Source organism: Echeneis naucrates, chromosome 14 (genome assembly GCF_900963305.1).
Source record: "Echeneis naucrates chromosome 14, fEcheNa1.1, whole genome shotgun sequence".
In the NCBI taxonomy this organism is placed as follows: domain Eukaryota; kingdom Metazoa; phylum Chordata; class Actinopteri; order Carangiformes; family Echeneidae; genus Echeneis; species Echeneis naucrates.
This window is the reverse complement of record NC_042524.1, coordinates 15,544,450-15,561,046: the sequence shown is the minus strand read 5'-3', so window position 1 is coordinate 15,561,046 and position 16,597 is coordinate 15,544,450.

Sequence of the window (16,597 nt, the reverse complement as noted above, 5' to 3'; positions counted from 1 at the left end):
ATTCCCTCAAAGCTGATAGCATTACAGGGGCAGCCGAGCAGGGCCCCACATGGAGGGGAAATTAATATCTTCCTTCAGACTGTGACAAATTCTGCATCTCCTCAATGGATTATGATTACAGCTGGAACAAAGTCTTTGCCCATTAGGGGGGCAAACCAAACTGGCTCACAATGAGGTGAAGGGGTTACTAGAGGGAAGAGGGAACGAGAGGTGCGACTTATAGTACGTTTCAGTTTAGTATATTGTCTTACTACTGAAGACACACAAACTTGACCTTGTGACTGCATACAGCACAACATGTTTCCCTGCAACAGGAAAGAAGAAAAAACGCATTACTTATTCCGAGAGATCTTTGTCCATAATGCAATACGTCCTTCTCACCCGCAACGGTATGCGCCCTTCCTCCTGTTTCTTACATAATTTAATACTGATCCACTCCCAAAAAAAGTACAGAAACAAGTTTTCACCTCTGTGACTGTTCACATTTCTGCTGCTTCTAGCATTTAAAAAAAAGTATTTGAGTTTGCATTAACAGGTAATTATCAGACAGTGAATCATAAGTACAGGGATGTTGGAAGTAGATTTAATGTGATAACTAATAAAGGAGCTGCAGCAAACCGTGAGGCTTCTGTCTCACGTGTACATGTTTAGCCAATCACTTCACAGTGACGTTGACTCAGCTTGGCTGTGTGCAGGGAATGATACTGCAGGTCAGCATGGTAACCTACTGCCGTGAGGATGCTGTGGGAATGCTAATGAGCACGGCATGCTCTAGATTCAACACACATAAGCAAGGTAGGACAGGTATGAGTTAACACTAACAGGAAACTTGAACGAACGGATGAAAAGAAACAATGAGATTGAAAGCCTCGTGCAGCCGGGCCACAGTGGACCCTGTGCACAAGTAGATTATCCCCCCAGCCTTTGTCAAATTCAGTCTGAGAGACCTGCGAGATTGCTTTTAAAGTGATGAGGCACCCAACTAATTGGCCCTGAGGGTGTCCGCATTATTCATGGGTAGCAGCATGTTCCACTTGTTTGCATGGCAGTAATTGTTTCATGATTAACCTGCGGATGGACCGGCTTGATTCATTTTCAAAGCCATTTCAGCCTTGTGACCAGTGCCTGATGGTTGCAGCGATCCAGTTTTCTCCTTCGGGCCACGAGGGTCACCTGGGCATGTAAAGGGTTTGAATGTGGAAGTCACTCAGCATGAATGTGAGCCCGTACCATAACATCCTCGAGAAAATCCGTTCGCATTTGCTAAAAGCAAAAGTAGGCCAGAAGAACACTTTCTGGAACAGACACTCACTGAAACTTTGACCAAAAAGAATTTCACATGCATTTCAAATCGAAATCAGTCTTTCGACCCCAAAAAAAGAAACTTCAAAATTACCGTAATAAATCATTTAAAACTCATGATGACGTGATGTGGTTAATTATCTAATTATCAGGAAAATCAGGAATAGGGAGAAAACATATCCATCACGCCACTACGAACAAACTTGTCCACGTCATGTGACGCTGAGTCACCACTCCCAAAGGTACGCTGGCTTCAGGCCAGGAAGCTATAAATTATCACTTTGTACATTCTTCTTCATTTTTCATGTTTAGTATCCAATAAAGTATGTTGCAAACAAGACATTTCAAAACGAGCCCAGAAGCAACAGTGGCTCAGCTATTTAAACTTTCACACTGTCTAGGTTTGTTAATGAGATGAACCCTCCATGTCACATAGTGGTTTTCAGGCGCTATTCAAAAATACCTCTTCCAGCTGCTTCACCAAACTTCTCTGAAATCTATATCCGGTGCTAATGAACCATTCATTTAATACGCTGTATAGGGCATCTCTCAGCACAAATGGACTCATTCATGTTCCTTTGCACAGCCAGTGGATGGGCTTCACCAGCCACAGAGCTGAATGGCAGCCTCTGCCTCCTTGATCCGAAAAGGTATAAGTAGTGCATAAGAAGAGCTATCATTGCGCCACTCTGGAGAAATTAAGGTCCAACACCATTTAATTGGTGATTTATTAACTTGGTCCATTAACCCAGTCCACCCTGACTTAAATCAGAGCCATCCAGGGCACGAAGGGAGTCTGAAAAATGTAACAGCATTAATATTTCACAACAGCAGTCCATTCACAAGACTGACAGGCAGTCCTCTAAAGTCATCAGAGAAACCGGCTTAAGAAAGAAACGGCACAGTGCAAACATCTGTCCAACTTAATCATGTCCTTTGAGTTTTGTGGTGTCACTCAGAGTAACGATGCGCCCGTGCAGGAACATGAGATTGGCTGTTTGTTCTCCAGTGGGACTTCCATGTCATTTCCATCAATCAAATGCTCTGCATATCACTTCGTATCACTGTTGTCACTAAGATGGCCTGAGCATAAACATGTCAGGTGGTCTCCCAACATATATTCACCGTCGCTCACTGCAGTGCATAATTTTAACTACGCCAGCAGCGCAGTCTTAGGGAAAGTAGAGTTGTTTGCCACTTTGGTCTAGTTTTCAATGTCTAATTACCAACAGACAAAAGGTAAACCCCAGTAATGCTTGTGATTCTCCAACTTCTGCTCCAGTTTTTTCTTATGCGTTGCAATGTCTGAACATATTTGATGGGCTGGTAGCCAATCCTGTATGAGCATTTGTGTTTCCCATGATGATAACTCCTGATGGGTTCAGTGAAATACAAACATTTCCTGCAGTGCCACCTTTAACATTTCTGGTTTTGAGTTATATGTCTCAGCGACTATTCGATGGATACCCGTGACATCTGGTAGACATCCAAGCCCTCCTCAGGGTGTATTACCATGGCTGTGGTGTCTTGACTTTTACAATCAAGCCATTCTCACTTCACAATTTGCAGCATCCGCCTCTTCAGCAAGGCTGCAGATGCCTAGCTTTGTTATATAAAGTTGCTAAGTTGTAGTTGTTAAACAGTTAAACAGGAGAGCAGACCGTGTTGTCAACCCTGTTTGTTGAGTCACAAAAGCTAAACCTGATGGACACCCCTTCATGTCATGGGCCATCACATATTGGCATATGTTGATTGGTATAAACATTAGGAAATCCATTTGGCACATGGATAACACAGATGGCTCACATTCTTCACCCTGCTTATATTTTCGAAGCGTCAAGTGAGTCTTTATACAACGTCGGTGAATCGATCGAACTTAAGAGGGCATCTCACATCACACCAACAAGCAAAGTATTCATGGGCAGGTTGATAATTCAGTGTAAGGAGAAGCTATAGTCATTACTAACATAAATGACAGCTATATAGCTTAACTGTAATTGGAATGCAAGGTTTGACTCTCTGGTAATAGCCATACAAAGAGCAGTAGAGTTCAGCACACGCACTAGACTGGCTCAACAGAATAATTTAAACCATAAATCAAACATGCACACTGTGTTTCACCTTGAAGCGCCGTGCGCTTGTCTTTCCCACTTAGCTGGAAATTGTGTTGACTGTTTTCGTGTTTTCTTATCCCATCTGATTCTGTAAGGTTTGAAGGATTTTTAGGATAACCACTCGGATATAAGGTACATCTTTATGATGAATGAGGCCGGTTTTGAAAGCATCGCCCTTTCTTTTTTGAAACTGGAAATAAATTGGATCCGAGATGTTTCTATAGTAGAGCTCAATTTAAGTTTAATATGAAACTGGCCAGTGCTGCGAACATTGCAGTAAATAAATAAATAAATGAATGAATCTGACAATGTTATGTAGGACTTTTCCTCATTTTATTTGACCCGTTTAATGAATACCCTGCCCCCCTGATGCCCTGGAGGACAGTACAACTTTAATAACAGGATGAAAACAGACTGAGTGTTCACAATTCATGTCCATTTCATTTCAAGCACTGGTCTCCATATGAGGACATATTTGTAGGTTTAAAGACCAAAATTCATCCTGCCTTAGTTTAAGATATTGTTTCTCTCGCTTCTCCCTGAAGCTCCAGCATCAGGAGCAGGAACTGCGCCTGTCTTCTGTTTTGCTGACTGTTTTCTAGGTGATAAAGATATAGGCTGGACCAGGAGTGCAGCTTGCCTTGGGATATGGACGAAGGTGTTGACTGCTTTGTTGTGACATCCCAAATATGAAAAATTATTAAAAATTAATTATTTTGATAATTTCTTTATCAAACTCATCTCATTACTACCTCAATATGTACAATATGCATGAAAAAGAGAAATATATTGAGATTGAATTAAATTCGAAGACTTGGAGTGAAACATGGAGACATGGGAAACAGAGGCTTCACTGTCACAGGTGTTAGTAGAAATTGCTATATATTGAACAAATAGTATCATTTGATTGAATTTTAAATGGGCAATTCATATTTTAAGTTATCATCGTTCAGCCAGATATGTCGACTGTGTATGCCATAGGCAAGAGCTGGCCACCCATTTTCCTGTATGACAAAATATTACTGATGGGATTCCGGCCTGAAATACATTAAGCTCGCAAGAAATATTTAATCTTATATCAGAAGCAGATAGTGGGTATCAAAAAAGACCTTGCGCTGCAATCGTGAATCCCACAAATCCAGAGACATACTTCAACTTTCCATTAACTTCTTATTATACCACACAGATGGATAGAATACATATTGAAAATTGAACCATGGATGTTTGTACAGTGAAGAAACACATGCACATAAAAACATTCATAGCTTTTCCAGTGTCCTCCCGCTGCATGGTTGAGGTAGGTGTGACTTTGGACCGGGCCATGATCAGCTTTGGGTCCTGCTGTGAGTCTTCGTGGAGGAGGTGTTTACTTGGGCTTTTTGTGTGGCCAGTAAGGTCCCACTTAGTGTGAATGATGGCAGCTGTGAGGGTGCCTCTGGCAAGTGTGATTCCAACTATGGCTGCTTTGTCTCATGTAGTGTACAGTGCCAGCTGCTCAGGCTGTGAAGCACTCCAGTAAGCATGACTGATTGTGGCTGAGGTAAGCACGTATCTGGCTAGAATGATGCTGAAAACAGCAAGGTTTGAGTGCAACTCTGGCTACAACTACGCCAGATCGCAGCAAACAGCAGCTTGTGCATCTGGGTGCTTGGACTCTTGAACTACGGCAAGTGTGAGAGAGTGTGTGTGGTGGCCATAATTCTGTACGCTCTGTGTGGGCTGGAGCTGCACGGCGAGACCGACTGTGGTGAGAGTCATTCTGGTTGACCAAAGCGGCCTCGACTGCTGGTGCAGCAAGTTAGCACTCTGGTGGAGTTTGCTGGTTGAGGCTGTGATGAGCTCAACCACAACAAACGTGACTGACTGCAGCTGTGGCGAGCGAGAATCAGTTAAGCATTGTTCATGCTACTCTGTTTCAAGCATGGATGGAGTGTAGGACCGATAAGCTCCAGTACTCCTGCAATCTGCACACTCTGGGCACTGTTACAAATCACAGTCAAACTTTTTATTGGCTTCCAGTGACATCACAGTGACATCACAGTGACAATGGAAAAGCAGATTATTATGCGCTTATATTTGTATATATTCAGATATATACATGCACACGGATATATAAATATAACATGCTAATGAAGTGAAGTGGAACTCTACAGGCCTGGTTTGAAGGGGTGGGTATGTACAGCGTGAGTTAACTGAAAGCGATATCATAATTTACCCTATGAATACTGTATGACATCTGCAGAGAGCTCAATATTACATCATTGTTATCGCAGCACTGATTCAATCTCCTACATTCATCATCACACTTCTGGCACTGCTATGTTACATCACCCCACCTCAACTTCAATCTTTATCATGCGTTTGTAGGACAAGTGACAAACTGGTTTGACAAAGCTCATTGAGCTGTGGCTCCGTTTCTCTTACAAACCACGGTGCTCATCGATTCGGCAGCATAATTACCGACAGACTCAACAGATGCCTGACTGATGACGCGAAAAGGTTTGAGAGAGCCAGATCATCTAAAATGACACGTGTATGTAAGTAAAAGATGTGTACAAACTGTTGGGAGTTCCAGTCTCTGATAGCCAGGCTAATGAGTGGTGCTTAAACAATAAGAACGTCATGTGACCTGTACGCCTCTTGATGGATGCAAAAGACTTTTAGAACATGTCACTTATCTTGAACATGGTGCCCTTCTCCTGTCTCCTACAGTTAACACGTTTTTGTTTTTTGTTTTCGGGCAAACTGATTCCTTCTTTTGTGTGTTAATTCTTGGCCAATGTCACCATAGATAGTGGATTTGATCTGTTGTGTCACTTGGGCACAAATGATTTATTTTCACACACTTTTTTTGATGAGACTTCAAGGCCATGGAGTTTGTATTCACTGGGGCTGTCCTGCTTTTGTTCCCGCTTTCTTTTCTCATCCATTATTAAAAACTGGCAAAGTCCCTTCTTCAAAAACCTGACCCTTACTCGATACAAACACTGAACACAGCACGCTGGGTCATTCCCTTTTAGTGTGTGTGCATAAAGGCACGATTCAACACTGTTACTCTGGAAATGTGAGTAAACATATGAAAACAGGAAGAGATATATTAAAAAAAGAAAAGGGCTACACATTTGAATTTGCTTTTATATGATAACTAAGCTTTGTATTCCATTTGGGCCAGAATTTTTATGAGGGCATAACTTACAAAAGATGAAATGTGAAAAACCAGAGTGGGATCTCAGTAAACTAAACACTTGTGTGATCCCAGTGTTTCTGACACCTTAAAAGATTACACTATAAGTGCTAGTACTGCTGCAAAATCCATCAAAGAAGCTCTATTGGGTTCATATATTTGTAAATCTGACTCTTTAAGAGTCAGTGCTGCCCCAGCCATAAGCTGCACCATACGTCACTACATCCTAGTATGAATAAGGGGACCAGATAATGCAAATGACTACTGAGGCTGAGACATAGTTGAAAATCCCTCTCATACGAACAATTTATGTAGACAATCTACATTAAAAGAACATTATCATGTGTCACAGCATCATCAACGTCCACTGAAGGAAAACGTATGGTAATAATGAACTGCTGCCTGGCCTGGGCCTGGAAAAGGTGGTGTTTGGCGGTCCAAAGTAATCTGTGACAGGCTTTACAGGCGGACAGAGTCACTGCTGCAAGTTATCCTGTCCTCACAGAGAACTGCGTTCACATTCTTGGCATGGAGTCAAACTTGTGCAAGGTGGGTGTCGGAGTCTGACAGAGCTGTCCCATCGTGTGTTCGTGATGTTCATGGATATGCATCAAGGCAAGACCACAGCCCTACTGTCCAGCTCAGTGACATTATAGTGGCCTCCCTGCTGATTGCTGAAAAATGTCATCCTCTTTGCCTTTTGTCTGACTGGTATTTGTGGCTGTGCTTTGCTCCTTACATTTGTGCACATCAAAATGCTCAGCTCCAGTCATTTTAAGAACGACTTTTTAGTCTAAAAAGCTTATGGAGAAGAAGGCAGAAACTGATATGCCTTTATATAATCAAAGATCGAATCTGTATTCATATGGGCCAGAGCTGCTGTAAGTCTTACACAGGTGTTTTAGTTCATCAGAAACTGCAGCTGGTATCTGTACAGTGAATTTTAGAGCAAGATGCAATATAATGTTAATAAAAGCTCTGGCAGGCTGGAGCAGCCAAGTAAAACCTCAGATATATGGATGGTATTTTGTGGCAGTATATTGCCTCTACTGTGTGATTTTTATGGCCTATCAAATGACATAAAGCAGATCTGTTTCTTGATAAAGGTGCCTATCAGGTCAGACAACTTAAAAACATGTTAGCCCTATTATTGCCTCTGAGCTAGTTGTGGTTATTTTATAACGGAGATCATGAAATCATTTCTTAATGATAACTCTGTGGCATCCTGAGTGCTCTGAGACTCCTTGATACAGCTGCAGCCTGCTTGGAGACACTGCAGTGAAGCTTTTAAAGCGAAACAAGAGGCTCACATTGTTGCTGCTTTGACGTCTTCACACTTCCCATTGTTTTAGCATAGATTTTGACATTTTATGTTATATATTTTTAAGAATGGCTAACGCAGCTGGTCTAGCCTTTCAATGAGCCTGCCCCAACTTGTCTCCCCATTCCCCATGACCAGCCTGAAATACTGAAAAAGGAGCCTCCTAACTATTTCTGCATCAAGGTTAGAGTCCAAAGGTGACCATGTTGTTGCTGTTGAACTCATGAGAGAGCCTCCAGCATAGTGACTTCACAAGACCTTTTAATTAGCTTTGATCTTTGTCTTTCTTACACCCCTGCTGCCTCGTCTGATTTCAGCGTTTTGCATCTCATATTTTCATGACTCCCTCTGTTTAGTGAGGCATTTAGGTTCATCAGTCATCATAACCTTGACGAACAGATTTCCTGTGGCAAGTACCAGCAATCTGATAGTTATTGTTCTTGACAGGAACAATTTACTCTATAATTTAAACAGTAAATTCCCCTTGTGCATTCAGAAGATATATTTCAACAGTTGTCATCACACCTACAACATGCTGTAGCATAGCAGTGAAATACTGATGTGAAATCATGTGGGAGACATTTCCCGATGTTGCACCAGGTGCAATACATAGGAGACAGCATGAAGGTGGCCAAGCACTGCACACATTGGCACAAAGCTCTTAGCTGCTGTGCTTTACTATAAAGATGTGAGCTTCTGATTTGTCTGCAGAAACACGCTTTAAATTACAGGCTAAAACAACTCACTCTATGATCCTCTAAATGTGGCTCAAACCATCCACCTCCTACTGCAAAAAGTTGAATCTAGGGCAAGTGGATTTAGTTGTATGTTGCTGAAAATGTTTCACCTCCTTCAAGAGGCCGCTGCAGTTCAGAACTGAAAAAAAGAGGTGTCTTCAATCAAGTCAAATAGCCCTAGATAGAACTTTGTCAGAGAGCTATGACCGGGACGACTGCCAACCTTCACAGACTCAGACTGCAAGGCAGGAACATACTTTACTGACGATCCACAAGGGCAAAAAAAATAATAATTATATACCTGCCAATTATTAATTATTTGAATAAGTCCTTTAAATGTCAGAAAATATGTGTCATTTTCAGGTTTCTTGTTTTCTCTGGCAGGTAACCCCAAATCCAAGCACATTCAATATATTATCATAGAAGTCAGGAAAAATAAGCAGCAAATTCTCACAAACAACAAGCTGGGATTTGCTGCATTTAGGGCTTTTTATGGATTTTATTTCATTAGTAAGTGGCAGAGAAGCCAAAGAGAAACAGAGAGAGAATTTCCTGATGCATAGGTTTGGGGCTGGAATCAAACCCGGGACACTGGAATAACATGGCATGCACTCTGACTACCTAACCGCCTGCCGCTGCCACGTTTGGCATACACTCCTACAAAATCAAACTAGTTTCAGATAAATGCCAGTCCCATTAACAGACATTTTGCACATATTCATTTTCAGTAGATGATATAAAGCCAAAGCAGTGAGCAGCACAAACTCAGGATGCCTATGTGAGGGTCAGGTTCGAAGCTGGCCACACTCTTCCATGTTGATTATTTTGGCTTTTGTGATTTTGCACCATAATGGGAGCACATGGCCACTCAAAGGCAGATATGTAAAAACTGCAATTGAATTTGAAAAGATTCACTGCACACTGTCAAAACAGGAGCACACATCCACACACCATGCCCATTGTTTTTCTTGATGAAATGCAGGCAACCAGAAAAATGTGTGCTCTGGTTATATCTTTGTTTTCTAAATTTTCCCATTTGATGTGGTGACATCATGCTAAAAAACATGATGTCACTGGTTCAGTTCCTCCGCCTCGCCATCAAATCGCTAGCAACAAACAAAACAAACCAGGGGCCAGATGCATAAATATTCACTATTATCATTATAAGCTCGTCTGCTTACACAACAAATACTATCTTACAGTTCATGAATGAAAAGAATTGTGCTTGTGTGCTCAGTTGTTTTTTAGCATCGCTTTATATTACAGTATATTGTCATCATTGCTTATTGTGAGGCGTGAGGTCTCTTTTCATATTATTTTAATATTCACGAGTCACAATGTCCCATCTGTAGCCTGATGATGACAGCTTCAGTCCACAGAAGTGAAGTGAGCAGTAAGACGAGGCTTTACAGTTGCCGTTATCGTACTAAAGTTTACTGATGAGCTCCTGTTTGCAACCCGATCAACAGTTGGGGAAGATGTGCATCTTTTTGTCTTTTCTCAGCCATGCGTGACAACACAGGTGGTGTTATTCACTGCAAACTGATAAATCATTGTTATCGATAATTAACTAAAAGACTTGAAATGGTGTCAATGCACTTGGACCTAATTTCACAAACCTCTAACTGTACACTGAATGTTATCCATCTGACCTGTGGTCATTGTGAACAGGAGGTTATGAAAGCATGTTTAATTGTCTTATTCTGTGGTTGCATGATTAAAACCACAGGCACGTCACTGCAGTGTGCTTTACACACCTTGATTCATAAAATTTGCACCCGCTGCCTTTGCCAATAACCTTGAAGTTAAGTTTTCTAAACGTCTATGGATCAGGAACAGAATCTGACTTGCTCATTGTGTTTGGCTTGAAAGGGTTGAAATTCCTCTTAGTCTTAAGCCAGCTTCAATCAAATGTCCAATATTGAACACTTTCAATCCTTTTCAGAGCCTGTCGATCAAAAAAAATGCTTGACTTGCTAATTTATTCACGGGAATAGTAACCCTTGAAAACGTTTTACATGTAGCAGTTGTCTTTTGCCAACACTACTGCAGGTCATCAATGTGTCTAACATGCCTTCAGACATGCAGACACTCAGCCTCCGCATTAGAGCCAGTCCTGACAGGAACCTTGAGGCTCCCCGAAAGATTCCAGCAATTCAGAGATTTAGAACATCATGTCCAACTAACCTGTCACCTTAAAAGTCACAGTGAACCATGACAGACATATGATGTAGGGGAGCAGGTGAAGAGAATGGAGCTGGACGGCATAATGATAGCATGACAGTACTGGCATGCGGATGTCATTTATTGATGTTTTTTGTTTCTAAGCGCGTATCAGTGATTTCCTCTCCTCTTCTTTCCTATGTGATACAATCAGATCCTGAGAAACGAGAGGGGACCAGCTGTGGTGACAGTGGATCAGGTTTTAACGGAAGCTGAATGTTCACATGTTCACTGGAGACAAATGTGCTAAATTGTGTAAAATGTTGTGCAAATGAAAATGTAGGGACAATTTCGAGGAAATAGGGTAGATGGGAATGTGGCTTGAGCTCTAGCAACCTTCCATCACACAATAGTGGATGATTTGCTCTTCTCATAATGCTCTTGCTGAACAATGTTTCATGTGTGTGTGTTTTGTTTTGTTTTTTTCACAAGCAGTGCCGTGTACATTACTGGGATGTACATAAACATGAGATCATTGTTGTCAGGACTCCCTCTGTCCTTGCCAGAAAAAGGAACATTTAGTTTGTGAAGGTTTTAAATGTACAAAATTACACATATGGCGGGTATCTGGAGGAAACATTATTTCTGCGTGAATGGAGCTTCGGTAATTAATCTTACTCCTCTCCTGCACATAAATGGGGAAATGATGGGAGCTCGCCATGATAGGGAATGAAGGAGGGGAAGTAAATTTCTTGGAAGCAGTGAATGTGTTGAGCAATTCTAAGTAAAGCAAACTTAAAATCTTCAATTCCTTCACCGCAAATGATGTTTGGGTGGGGTGGATGAGTGAAGTGTGTGTCTGAATTAACCTAACATGGCCACCTCACTGTCCCGCTGTGTTACTCTTCTCACCATCTTTTGCCCCTGCGGAGCCGAGCAGTAAATTTCTCCTCAAAGGTTTTTGGTCATGACTGAGGCGATCATGGTCGAGGTCTCAGCATACTTAGAGGGCTCTCGTGATTAGCTCCTGTCAGCTGTTATCATTATCATCATCAGCCTGTGGCATTGTGCCTTAGCCCAGGCTCCTCTTGAGCGGTGTGGCTGATCTTAGTACACATTGGCATCTCTAAACCGAGCTTCTCCTTTCTGTGTGTGTGTCTGTGTCTGTGTGTGTGTGTGTATTTTGTTAACTGCAGACATGAAACAGTAGAGGAGCCTATTACCAACCCAGCCCTATTATCTCTTACACCGAGTCATTTCCAATACATGTTGTAAACATTAACAATTTGTGGGCAGAATATTCGCCTACTGCAAAAAAGCAAAGAGCGCTTTCCCTGAACATTTAGGGAGACATTATCCTCATTTATTTGGTAATAATTTGAGATTCTTTCCATTTTACTGCATCTTGCCTTACTGTGCCTTGAGGAGCAATATAGAAATGCTAATCCCTGCAACAATCTGCCTCTATCTTTACTACACATTTTATTCCAGCGCATTTGCTTGCAGAATCCAAAGAATAGCTCACAGAAACAGATCCTTTAATCATGCTACTTCAGATCTATCAAGTTCATTCAGTCATAGCAGCACAGCCTATCTATCTGTAACACTCAGAAAAGATAACACCTTCTCCCTCAACCAAAATCTGCTCTCTCTGACACATCCCCATCTGGACAATAAATCTGATTTTGCTTCCTTTCCAACACACAGCCATTTACTGCGAGAACGGGGCCTCACTGCGCCGTATGTCTCAGCAGATGAAGAAACTGGCTGAGAAAAGTCATTTGCTTGTGGTCACACTCATGAGTCCAGAGAATAATGGCATTATGAGGCCTGTATGTTCGCAGACAGAGAGGTGGCAGCAGGAAGACTGCATGGAGCAACGCATGACTGTGCATTACATCAAATGAGATGTGTGGTTTAAAGAAAAAGAAAAAAAAAAACATTAATTTGCGATGTGCAACATAGAGCGGAGGGGAGGAAATTATCTTTAAAGTGAATGACATCTTTTAACATTGACCTGGATGCTGCCCAGCAATTAAAACCAGAGCATGGCCTCTGACATCGGCTGGCCAAAAAGCATGAACAGATTAACTTACAGTTAATGGAGTATCAGAGCCCGTTCTGATCTGAAATATCTGCATGTCGAGCCTCCTTTTCACGCTGTGCGCACACATTTTCCACCTAAAACACACTGGGCTCGATGTGATGTTCGTCTTGTCTGGATGTGAGGCACCATTCATCAAATTTTTCAGACACACGTGTCATCACAACCCTTTTTAGCATGGGTCCTGAGTCCTCTGTGGTGGAAACCATTTGTTGCCCACAATGTGACACCCTCTCTCTCTTCCAGGGCAGCAAACAACAAAAATAATAATGCAATGGTAATTACAAGACTGTGTCTTGATAGTGTACAAGTCTGTGCTGACCCAATTTCACTTGATTTTTTTTTTTTTTCCTGCCATGCAGTTGGTGACATGTTATGGGAAGGTTTGGATTATTTAAGATGTTTGGTTTGATCTTATAGTAACATCCCTTCAGCTCGGCGATACCCAGCATGTGCCATGTATAACACAGTACACTCTGATCTCTGACAGAGAGTGGCAGGAAATAAACAGGTAGAAGAGAGGGGAAGACAGCTAAGAAAGAGAGGAAGGGGCAGGGAGGGGACAGAGAATGGTAAGAAAGAAACAGTCAGGTACGAGAGAGCAGGCAGTGAGACAGGTGGGGGAGAGAGAGACACAGGCTGGATTCTCCATATCAGACACACAACTATGCTGAGTTTAAATCAGTATCTTAAATAAAAATAAGGGCTTTTTCAAATCAGTTCATTTGCATTAGCATCAAAGAACAGCAGCACGGCAGCGGTGTTAACTGATCTGTAATCAATTGAAATGTTATTAATTAAGGGTTGTTATGGGGGCGCAGACTGAGACCAGACGGTGTGTGTGTGTGTGTGTTGGTGGGGTTTCTTCCAAGGTTAAGTTCGCCCCCACTCCACAGTAAAGTCGCTGACCGCGGTCCGTGGATCCGGACCGGGTCTCCAGCTAGATGGCCGCTCCAGACTGGAAGTTGGCTCTTTTTTGGCAAACTGGCCTCAAACGGAGGAAAGTGGAGCTACGGCGACCGTGTCGCATCGCGTTGATGCCATCCCACTGTCCACAAGAAGTCAGGCTGGAGACCACCATTCAACAGCACCCGTCACCGCCTCATCTGCATCCCCGCACCACATTGCAAAACAAACAAACAAACGCACGCACGCACGCACACACACACACACACACACACACACACACACACACACACACACACACACACACACATTTGTTGCGTGCGCCGGCCAAACAATACTACTTGAATCCCAGAAGACAGCTCCGTCCTCCCAGAGGAGACCTGTTAGACTGCGGTACGCACTGACAGCAGTTGTTGCATGTGAATGAAACATTGCCGCTCAACACGTTTGCGACCGTCTCCGGCTGTAGTCCGTTTGCTGGAGCCGACGCAGCAGACACGGCAGGTAATGAGAGGCATTTAGAAAAAGCAATGAGAGTCTCACCAGCAGCAGCAGCAGCAGCAGCAGCAGCAGCAGCTCCTTCCTCCTCTCTCTCCCAGCCGGCTCTCCTTGGAGTTAATGGGGCTCTGTCTTCTTGGTCCGTCTGATGTCCCCCTCTGCTCTTCTTGTCCCCGGGCTTTTTGTTTTTATTTTAATTTTTCTTCTTTCCAGCGGTAAAACAATAGGGAAATCGGCGTCCTCTCGCAGAGATCTGCCCTCTTCAAACTAACCTTCCCGCCCCCTCTTGATACCCCTCTCAGATTGGCGCTGGGGTGGAGGGGCAAACCCTGAACCCGACGGGGCTGCGCTACAGGCGGATCGGTGCCCACATGGACACGCAGTGGACGTTTTTTGCGGAAGGGCTCTGTGTTCACCGAGCAGCTTGTCAGTGATGCTCTCGGCAGCTGGGGGGGGGGGACTCTTCCACCCCCCAACCCCCCCACCCCTCCCCTCCTACCCTCCCTCCTTATGCGTTATTGCACAACAGCCTCCGAGGCGAGGAGCAGCGGAGAGCGGGCCCACTCACTCATTCAGCGGGCTCCGCGTTTGAGCACTGACGCAGGTGCCCAAGGTCCAACCACGGCTGGCAAGGAAGCCAAGCCTGTGAGCTGCCATTGACAGTGATACAGCTGATCTCGTCTGAGTCATTGCAGTAGTAGGAAATGGGAGCACGTCTTTTCCACTCTGTGACCTTGGGGTGGTGTAGTCTAATCAGAGAGATGAGCTACGGGGGGTGGGGGTGACAGGCGAAGAGAAAATAAGGTTACCAAATGTGCCACCAAGGCCATAAGGTTCTGGACAGGAGAAGAGAAAAATGAAACATCTCATCTTCATCAGGAAGAAGTGTTCAAGGTGCCCTTGTGCAAGGCATGTAATGTCACCTCTAACCTTCTGCTCATTAAGCAGCAAATAGAGCAGGAAGGTTCTTGCAGCCTGCCCACTCCCAGGTGTGTTTGTGTGAATTTTGGAGGGAGAGGCGCGTTTCTGACCTGATTATAGTCTCTGCTGCACCACCGAATTTATTGCCGGTGACACAGTTAGATTGATCTGACTGACCAGTCAGTCAGGTCTCAGCTCTTAGTGGATTTAGATATTTTCGATTGCGCACATGTTGCTCATTTGGCTGAATGGTTTGAGAAAAGCATGCGAATGGAAAACAGAGGTTTTCTTTTTCAGTGTGACTTCCAGGCGTGCTGCATGCCCTGTTCTATCAAAGCTTTTTTTTTTTTCAGCTAGTTTTCAACATGCTACAATGGTGTGGCACTGCAAGTGTTTGATGTTACACCCAGTATTTGTGGAACGAGCACCAGTGGTAGACTCCAGCAAGATGGAAACCAAATACACACTTAACATTCATGATTAATACATGAGCAACTTTTGCAGTAAAGCCCTCTGATGGTAGCACATTAGCTCAGATAAGGCCTGAACTCTCAGTTGGCCTAAGTGAAGGAAGTTTTATCTCATTTAAAATACACGATAATGAACCTCCCTTTTGGAAACAAATAGCTCACAGTGCAGCGTATATGTTTAGAAGTAAAATAAAGTGACCAAATGTGCAACACCAAGGCTATAAATAATTTTTTAAAACTTTCATACTGTACTTAAGCTTTCCTTACCTTGCACAGATTTCCAGGAAGTGAGATGGGAAGGAGGGCTTCTTCTCTGTGACATCCTCCCCTTGGTTCCTTGCATTCTGTCCCTAATTAAGTTTTCGTTGAAAGGGGTTTCTCCTTGTTCTCGCTGAGGGTCTCCAGTTGGGGCGTGCCATTTTCATTTATCATTTTCACTTATTGTTTTATTGTGAAACCCCTTTGAGACTGTAATTGTAATTGGAGGCTGTAATAAACTTGATTTGCTGTGAACCCCTGTGGATGAAGGGAGGGAGAGTTGCCGGCCAGTTCTGTCAACGAGCCCGTGAGCCATGAATAGAGACCGAGTTTGGGCATTTAACCGTGCTTTTTCTCACTTTAAAGGGAAATCTCCCATGCTTTCCAAAGTAAAAGGGTTTAGCCTATAACCTTAATGTCCGCTGATCTGTTAGGTGAAATCTTTTTAATGATTTGCTTCATTTACTTCATGCAGAACCTCAATATGAGAATCTACTCCCTGCAATTTTGATCATCAGAAAGCGCAGCATATCCAAATCAGATTATATCTCTTACCTTCCCCTTACCTTTTAAATTTCATGGCAGAGCAGAGGCTGTAAAATGAGTCGAGTGCAATGTG